We start from the raw sequence: 9,056 nt of genomic DNA, 5'->3' as shown, positions 1-9,056 counted from the left end.
GTATAACTTCCTTTCCCCATTCCTGCTGCTTATAAAAGCTTTCATTTTGTGCAGATCCTTGGAGCTCCTTTCTATCTGCTAGATGGGATGTTGCCTGATTGTCATGAATCATTGAATAGAGCCAATAAAATATTTAAATTTATTCACTTGTGTTGTTTATTGTTTATTTTTATTTTTTTAAGATTTTATTTATTTATCTGACAGAGAGAGACAGTGAGAGAGGGAACACAAGCAGGGAAAGTGGGGGAGGGAGAAGCAGGCTCCCCACTGAGCAGGGAGCCTGATGTGGGACTCGATCCCAGGACCCTGGGATCATGACCTGAGCCGAAGGCAGACGCTTAACGACTGAGCCACCCAGGCGCCTCTTGAATTGTTTTTTTTAAAACAAAGTTAAAGGATATGGCATTTATTGTTTCTATTCCAATGCAACTCTCCCCAAAATTACATCTTTATAAAAGAGCCCTTGCATCAAAATTGAGCCATGACTCTGCATTTCCATTTAGCCAATAGTTCCAGAATTTTTGGCAAAGGGTATTATGCTGTGAAAGTTGACACTTCTATTGGTGGCATAAAGACTGTCATGGGAAGGGTGTGCCAGATACGAGTGATGCATATATGTAACTATAGATGATTGTCTATTAAACCAGATACCATAAATATAATTCTTGTCATCCAAATTCAGCACAACCTATAAAATATACTATCATGAGCAATGCAGTGACAGTGACAATGAAATACTATACTAACAAAGTGCTGAAAGCTGCCAGTAAGAAACATTTCTGACCTACTTCTTTTTTAAAAATTTTATTCAATTTATTTAAACTAAAAAACAAACAAAAAACAGTTCACCCATTTCTCCCACTTCCTTGCAACCACCAGTCTGTTTTTTTTAAGATTCCATAAATAAGAAAGGTATATGGGATTTTTGTCTTTTTCTGTCTGAATTATTTCACTTAGCGTAATGCCCTTAAGGAACATCCATGTTGTCACAAATGTCAAGATTTCAGTCTTTTTAATGGTTGAATAATAGTCCACGTTCTTTATACATTTATCCATCAATGGACACTTAGGTTGTTTACTTTTCTTGGCTGTTGTAAATAACACTGCAATTTAACATGGGGGTACATATATCTTTTCAAATTAGTGTTTTTATTATTTTTAAATAAATACCCAGAAGTATAATTCTGGGGTCATATGATAGTTGTATTTTTAATTTTTTAAAAACATTCCATATTGTTTTCCATGGTGGTTGCACCATTTTACATTCTCAACAACAGTGCACAAGGGTTCTCTTTTCTCCACATACTTGCCAACACTTGTTATTTCTTGTCTTTTATAATAGCCATTCTAACAAGTGTGAGATGGTATCTCATTATGGTTTTGATTTGCAGTTCCCTGATGATTAATAATGTCGAGCATTTTTTCATGTACCTCTTGGCCCTCTGCATGTCTCCTTTGGAAAAAAAATGTTTATTCAGATCTTCTGCCCATCTTTTAATTGGATTGTTTGGGTGTTTGTTTTTTGCCATTGAGTTATATGAATTCTTTATATATTTGGACTATTAGACCCTATCAGATATGTGATTTGCAATTATTTTCTCCCATTCAGTATGTTGCCTTTCCATTTTGTTGATGGTTTCTTTTGCTGTATAGAAGCTTTGTAGTTTGATGTAGTCCCACTTGTTTATTTTTGCTTCTGTGGCTTTTGTTTTTGGTGTCAGATTTTTAAAAGATCATCACCAAGACCTATGTCAAGGAGCTTCCCACCTATCTTTTCTTTTAGGAGTTTTATGGTTTTAGGTCTTAAATTTAGGTCTTTAATCCGTTTTGAGTTGATTTTTGTGCATGGTATAAGATAGTGATCCAGTTTCAATCTTTTCAATGTGACTGTCTAATTTTCCCAACACCATTTATTGAAGAAACTGTCTTTTCCCCATTGTATAGTCTTGGCTTCTGCTATAAATTTATCAACCACATATGTGTGGGTTTATTTCTGGGCTCTTTATTCTGTTCCATTGACCTATGTGTTTGCTTTTATGCCAATACTATACTATTTTAATTACTATAGCTTTATAATGTAGTTTGAAATCAGGGACTTGATGCCTTCAGCTTTGTTCTTCTTTTTCCAGATTGCTTTAGCTATTTAGAGTCTTTTATGGTTTGATACAAACTTTAGGATTGTTTGTTCTGTATCTGTGAAAAATACCACTGGAATTTAGATAGGGAATACATTAAATCTATATATTACCTTGGGTAGCTACCAATAAGAGACATTTCTGACCTATTTAGAATTTAGTATTGCATATCATTCTTCATAATCCTTACCACAGTGCCAGGCACAAGATAATCCCTTCAAAACACATCAAATTGGATTGCTTTGTCTCTGTTAATGCACAATGGTTTTATTTATACTACTTCTGAAGCAGTGTAACCCAATACTTAAAACTAGAAGTAAATAATTTATCTATAAAAAGCCAAAGACAGGCAACATGCTGTTGGTACATTTGAACAATGATGGTTTCTTACTCTCTTTTTCCATTCTTATCTTAATGGTAAATGTTTACTCATCTCTCAAAGTCATGCTCATATATCACTTTCCTTATGCAGTCTTTCTTTCTTTCTTTTCTTATATCCCCCTCTCAATGAATTATTATCTATATTATGTCAATATGATGTCAATATGATACGCATATATTTATTATCACATTATCCCTTTGTGTTGTAATGAATTGTTTACATGTGTGTTTTCCACACTGGATTATGACTTCTTCAAATGTAAAAATTATTTCTTGTTTGTTGTGTGTCCCCAGTGCTTCTTATATGGTCAGTTTCATAAATGAGAGTCAATAAATGTTTGTTGAGTTACAAACTTCTAGGCTCAAGAGATACCACCATTGTATCTACCCAAAGAAAATGAAAACACTAATTCAAAACAATATATGCCTCCCTATATCTATTGCTACATGAGTTACGATAGCCAAGATATGGGAACAATCTAAGTGTCCATCAACAGACAAATAGATAAGGAATATGTGGATATATATATATATATATGTGTGTGTGTGTGTGTGTTATATTATCTATTTGTCTGATGATATATACATATATATATATATCCAATGCAGTCATAAAAAAGGATGACATTGTGTCATTTGAGACAACAAGGACCTAGAGGGTATGATGCTAAATGAAATAAGTCAGACTGAGAAAGACAAATACCATATGATTTCACTCATAAGTGTAACCCAATTTCACTCATAAGTGAAATGAATACATAAAAAATGAATACATAAAAAAGAGACTCAGACCTATAAATACAGAGAACAAACTGATGGCTGCTAGGGAGGTTGGGCAAAATGGGAGACGGGGAGTGGGAGATGCAGGCTTCCATTTATGGAATGAATAAGTCAAGGGAATAAAAGGAACAGGATAAGGAATATAGTCAATGATATTGTAATAGCATCGTGTGGTGACAGATGGGAGTTACACTTGTGGTGAACATAGCATAATGTATAAACTTGTGGAACCACTCTGTTGTGCACCTGAAACTAATGTAACATTGTGTGTCAACTAGACTCAAAACGAAAATTAGAGATACCACCATTTTCCACCCATATTTAGGCAAGCAACACATTTTTCCTTTGACTTAAGAGTTATTTGATCGATTAGTGGCTATATTTGATTGGTAGGTGTGGTAAATACAGATAAAACTCATTAGCTTTGTAAGAATAAAATTCAGGCTCTTGTGAATATAACTTACATATTTATTATTTATAGTTTTATGATACTGAACTTATGTATTCCTGCAAGATAGATTTCAATGATCAAACCACACTGTTCTTACTAGTCTCCCTGGTGAAGGGATGAAGCAAAGGCAAAATGTGCCACAGAGGGATTAAATCCATGACTAGGCCCTGATTCCTTCACAGCTTTAGCTCAAGGGCCGCCAACCAAACGGTCAATACCTATCAGTACTATCAAGTGCTTACTACTTACTTCTTTTCCTCCTTACTTTACCCATAAAAAAAGAGATAATAACCTATTTCATAGAATTATTGAGAGATTAAATAATATCATACTTGTACTTACAATAGTACTTGTATGTGGTAAAACTTGTTTATTATTAACATAACAACAAAAAAATTTTAAAAAGTTGTTTATTATTTTCCATACTGAGTGATTCTTCAAGTTGGTGGCAATGACTCTGCCTTCTTTTATAAGCTTTTTGAGATTTTCAGCAAGTAGGGAAATCTCCAGAAAGAGTTCCTACCCAACCCCTTCTCCTCATGGAATTTGCTGTCTTATGTGCCATCCACACTTTTGGAACTTAGCTCAATATCCACTCGCAACTCCAGATGATCTCAAAGATTTAGGCTAGGGTATGATGATCTAACCACTCTTCCCAAGCACAAAGTTAAGTCAATTATTATATGCTTGACCTGAAGAAATTTAATGCTCAATAACTTACTTAGAAAAGAAGGCAGGAACATTGAATTCAATTAATTGAATTAATTAAGAATTGAAGATGATAGGGACACTGAATTAATTTAATATTGATGGAATCAACCATAAAGTTGCTTATTTGTATATCAAAATAGAATTTGAGCATCTTGGAAGCATGTCAGTTGCTGCCTGGTAAATGTGATATATTTCTTTAAGCTTAGTTCTTCACAGAGTACATTTTGCATGGTTATTAAGTATACCACAATAAAATGGGACAAGTACCCTGATTACTATGCTACTTTGAATAAAATTAATTTAGTATGACTTAAGCATATGGATCTGAAATAAATTAATGCCAACATTTTTTATATATTGCCTTTCATACACCCATTCTGGCTAATGTTAAATTTCTCCAGAAGCTTTGAAAAATATCCAGAGGTGCAATATTAATGGTGACATTTTGTGTATTACAAAAGCCCATTAAAACATTGTTGGTCATTTCAAATAAAATAGAAGAGTGTAAGGAAGGAGAACAGTCAGAGAGATACATTAATTAGTAGCTTATTAGAAAGGCTCTAGACACTGAACTTGAAAAATTTTTAGAAAGACCAGCTCTCTTAACTCTGCAAGTGCTACTGGGAATTCCAAAAATAGGAATCGCTGGTTTGCTAAATGGATAATGTAGAAAACATTGTACAAACACTATTCTGGTCCTCTATAGTGCTGGATTATGCAAAGGAATAAAGCAAACAGATTATTATTGCATTTTTAAAATTGCAGTGACAATTGGGTTTTGTTTTACCTTATGATAACTAAATCCTCATAAAAATGATTTGTTTAAATAGGTGTTTTGTGATAGAGTGATAACCAGGTTTAAGTAATCATAGAAGCAGCTTAATTTAATATTGTTTTACAAATATACTGAGGTTATTTGGATGCATATTTTGCTCAAGCATAAGATAAAACCCCAAATTCCTAGTAACAACATGGTGATGTTGTGATGACAGTAACAGATAATTACAGATGCTGTTCGTTTCTTAACCATCCCATCACTAAAAATGAAAATGTTAAACATCTCAGTAAAGCAAAAATTAGGGAGGGGACATGGGCTATTGCACACATGTATTTTTCCGTTCATGTTTTCCAGGCTTTCTATGGCAATGAATGATCATACAGTCACTTGTCTCATTTATTTGACAAACATTTTTTGAGGATTTACTATATGCCAAGGCATATATTATGATATATTCATGTGAAGATTGTATGAATTTATTTTTTTTAAAAAAGATTTTATTTATTTATTTGACAGAGAGACACAGAGAGAGAGGGAACACAGGCAGGGGGAGTGGGAGAGGGAGAAGCAGGCTTCCCGCTGAGCAGGGAGCCCGATGCGGGGCTCGATCCCAGGACCCTGGGATCATGACCTGAGCTGAAGGCAGATGCTTAATGACTGAGCCACCCAGGCGCCCCAAGATTATATAATTTAAATACAAAATTTCTGCTTTTTAAGATCTCAGAATCTAGTTTCTAGGTCGTCATAAAAATCGTTAGCTAAGTTTGGTCAAAATCAGTCAATAACTTTATTATCTAGCATACCAATTGTGCTTTAAATACTTAGCAATGATAGGTGCAATATAAAAAGAGAAAGACAAGAAGACATAGCTAAGAACCAGAAATATAACAAAAATGAAAGGAAGTTAAATTTGCTGTTCTCTGGGGCATGTATTATGGGCCAGGAGTTTGGCTACTCAAGTGTATTAAAGACAAAAGGTGTTCCATCTGAAATGGGATCAATGTCAGTTTCTCATCATAAAGCCAGGGTTTGAGGAGGTGGCACCCTATCTATTCATTAAAGGTAGGAGAGATCTTCAAGTAGCTTTACCAAACATGTTTAAATACATGCATGTAGAGGCTGGTTCAAGATGACAATATAGGAAGACTGAACTCACCTCCTCCACAGAACGCCCCAAATTATACCTATGAATAGAACGATTCCTCCTGAAGAAGAACTGAGGGCTGACCCGACAGCTACTAATCAACCAAAGACAGAGAGAATGCCAAGAGAACAGCAAGAGAGACGGTGTGGAATCCACAGGTTTTCTTATATATTGCTGTTGAGAGTATAAATTGCTATAGCTATCTAGAAAACCACTCCGGTATTTTTATAAAGATGAATATTGGGCGCCTGGGTGGCTCAGTTAGTTAAGCATCTGCCTCCAGCTCAGGTCATGATCCCAGGGTCCTGGGATCGAGTCCTGCATCGGGCTCCCTGCTCGGTGGGGAGCCTGCTTCTCCCTCTGCCTGCCGCTCCCCCCGTTGGTGCTCTCTCTCTCTCTCTCAAAAAAAAATTAATTAAAAATTTTTAAAAAGGATGAATATTTACATACTTTATAAATCAGCAATAACATGAGAACTCTTGCACACGTGTGCCAGAGACATTTACAAGAATATTTGTAGCAGCACTGTTGCATGTAATAAAAAAAAAGTCAAACAAAAAATGAAATATCCAAATGCTTAGTGACTGAAGAATGGATAAATTATGGTATATTTATATAATAATATTCTAGAGATACATGCAACAAAATGGATGACTCTTAGTAACATAATGTTGAATGACAAAGCAAAATTTTATATGGTGTTATACCTTTTAAAATATACAGAGGCACCTGGGTGGCTCAGTCGGTTGAGCACCTGCCTTCGGCTCAGGTCATGATCCCAGGGTCCTGGGATCCTGCCCCACATCAGGCTCCCTGCTCAGCGGGGAGTCTGCTTCTCCCTCTCCCTCTCCCTCTGTGCTCCCCCTCTCTCTGTATCTCTCAAATAAATAAATAAATAAAAATAAAAGAACTAAATGTATAAAACAATACAAGTTTAAGCATATATATACACACAATGAAACACATAAAAATAGCATTGAGAGTACAGGCTACTTTTGGGTCAAAGGGGATGGGACAAAGGAGTAGCACATAGTGTATATTATAATTGACAAACAGATAATAATAAATACAACTCATTGTTTCCATATTAGCAAATGAAAGGGAAGGAGTTCATATAGAACAATATCAATCTAAGCTAAGGTAAGGAATGGAGAATGTAAAAAGAATAAAGGAATGATAGATTGAAATGTTAAAATACAATTCAAAATAGGGGTGCCTGGGTGACTCAGTCAGTTAAGCTGCCAACTCTGGATTTTGACTCAGGTCATGATCTCAGGTTCCTGGGATCGAGCCCCACATCAGGCTCCGTGCTCAGTGGGGAGTCTGCTTCAGGATTCTCCTTCTCCCTCTCTCTCTGCCCCTCTCCCTGCTTGCACATTCTATCTCTCTCCTGAAATAAATAAATCTTTAAAAATATATATCCAATTTGAAATATATCCATATTGAAAATAAATGCAAAAGGATTAAACCTGCCTATTGGAAACAGAGATTAATTGATTTATTTTTTTAAAGCCAGAAAACTGTTGCCATAAAGAGACATACTAAAATAAACTGTCACAGGAAGGTTAAAATTAAGAATAGTTAAAAAAATTTATACTAGGTAAATACTAGCCAAAAAAATGGCACAAAAATGTTAACACTTAAAATATATAAAATTTGAAAAACCATTCATAGTGATAGAGGTTTACAGTATGATAATAAAAAAATAAAATCAACCAAAAGGACATATTAGTATGAACTCATATGCATCCAATACCATTGCGTGTGTGTGTATGTATGTGTGTGTTGATAAACCTGGACATAAAAGTTGACAAATTCATAATTATAGTTGAATATATTTCAGTCATTTGTATAAAAAAGATAGGTCAAACAAAATGTAAGTAAACATAAAGATTTTGAGCAGTAGCAGAAATAAACTTGATCTAAAAAATATAACACAACACATATTATCTTTCCCAGTACACACTGAATGTTGTTTTTTAAAAAGAAAAAAACAGGGACGCCTGGGTGGCTCAGTCAGTTAAAAAAGAAAAAACACAGTGTGCTGGGTTTAAGTGAATTTTCAGGAAATTTCAAAGAGTCGCTATCATGCAAATTGTAGTCTGAAAACATTGCATTAAATGGGAAATACAGAGTCTAACTATAGGGGAAAAACATGTTTAGTGAGTTTAAAACTCACTTCAAAACAATGAAAGTTCCACATATCAAAACTGAAGTGGTACTTACAGGTAAATGTACAATATTAAGTGTATATATTTAAAAACAAAAAAAAAAATAGAGAAAATAATTGACTAGAGTATTGAAGTAAATAAGCCAGGAGAAGAACCAAACAGGGGTGGGGGTGGGGGAGCATGAGGGAAGTAAAAAAAAAAAAAAAATAGAAAATTCAACTACTAGAAACACCACCAAAAACCTCTTGAGAATATCAGTAAAACTGAGGGTGACATTTCCAAAGTGTTAATAAATAAACACATTGAATATGATTTGGAGAAAATTATTGTGAGCTGAAAACAGAATTATCTATATCCAATTAGAATAGACGCCCAGGTAACCCCTCAAGCCTTGAGAATAACTTTTTTATGCCCAGAAACAATAAGAAGAGAGAATGAACCCGTAGTTAAAAAAAAAAAAAATTCAGCATTCAGATAAAGCCATCATATTGCCACTTCACACCTT

This window comes from Leptonychotes weddellii, chromosome X (genome assembly GCF_054177405.1).
Source record: "Leptonychotes weddellii isolate Sample4059 chromosome X, ASM5417740v2, whole genome shotgun sequence".
Taxonomy (NCBI): Eukaryota; Metazoa; Chordata; class Mammalia; order Carnivora; family Phocidae; genus Leptonychotes; species Leptonychotes weddellii.
The sequence above is the reverse complement of the archived record's forward strand: the minus strand, read 5'-3'. Positions refer to the sequence as shown.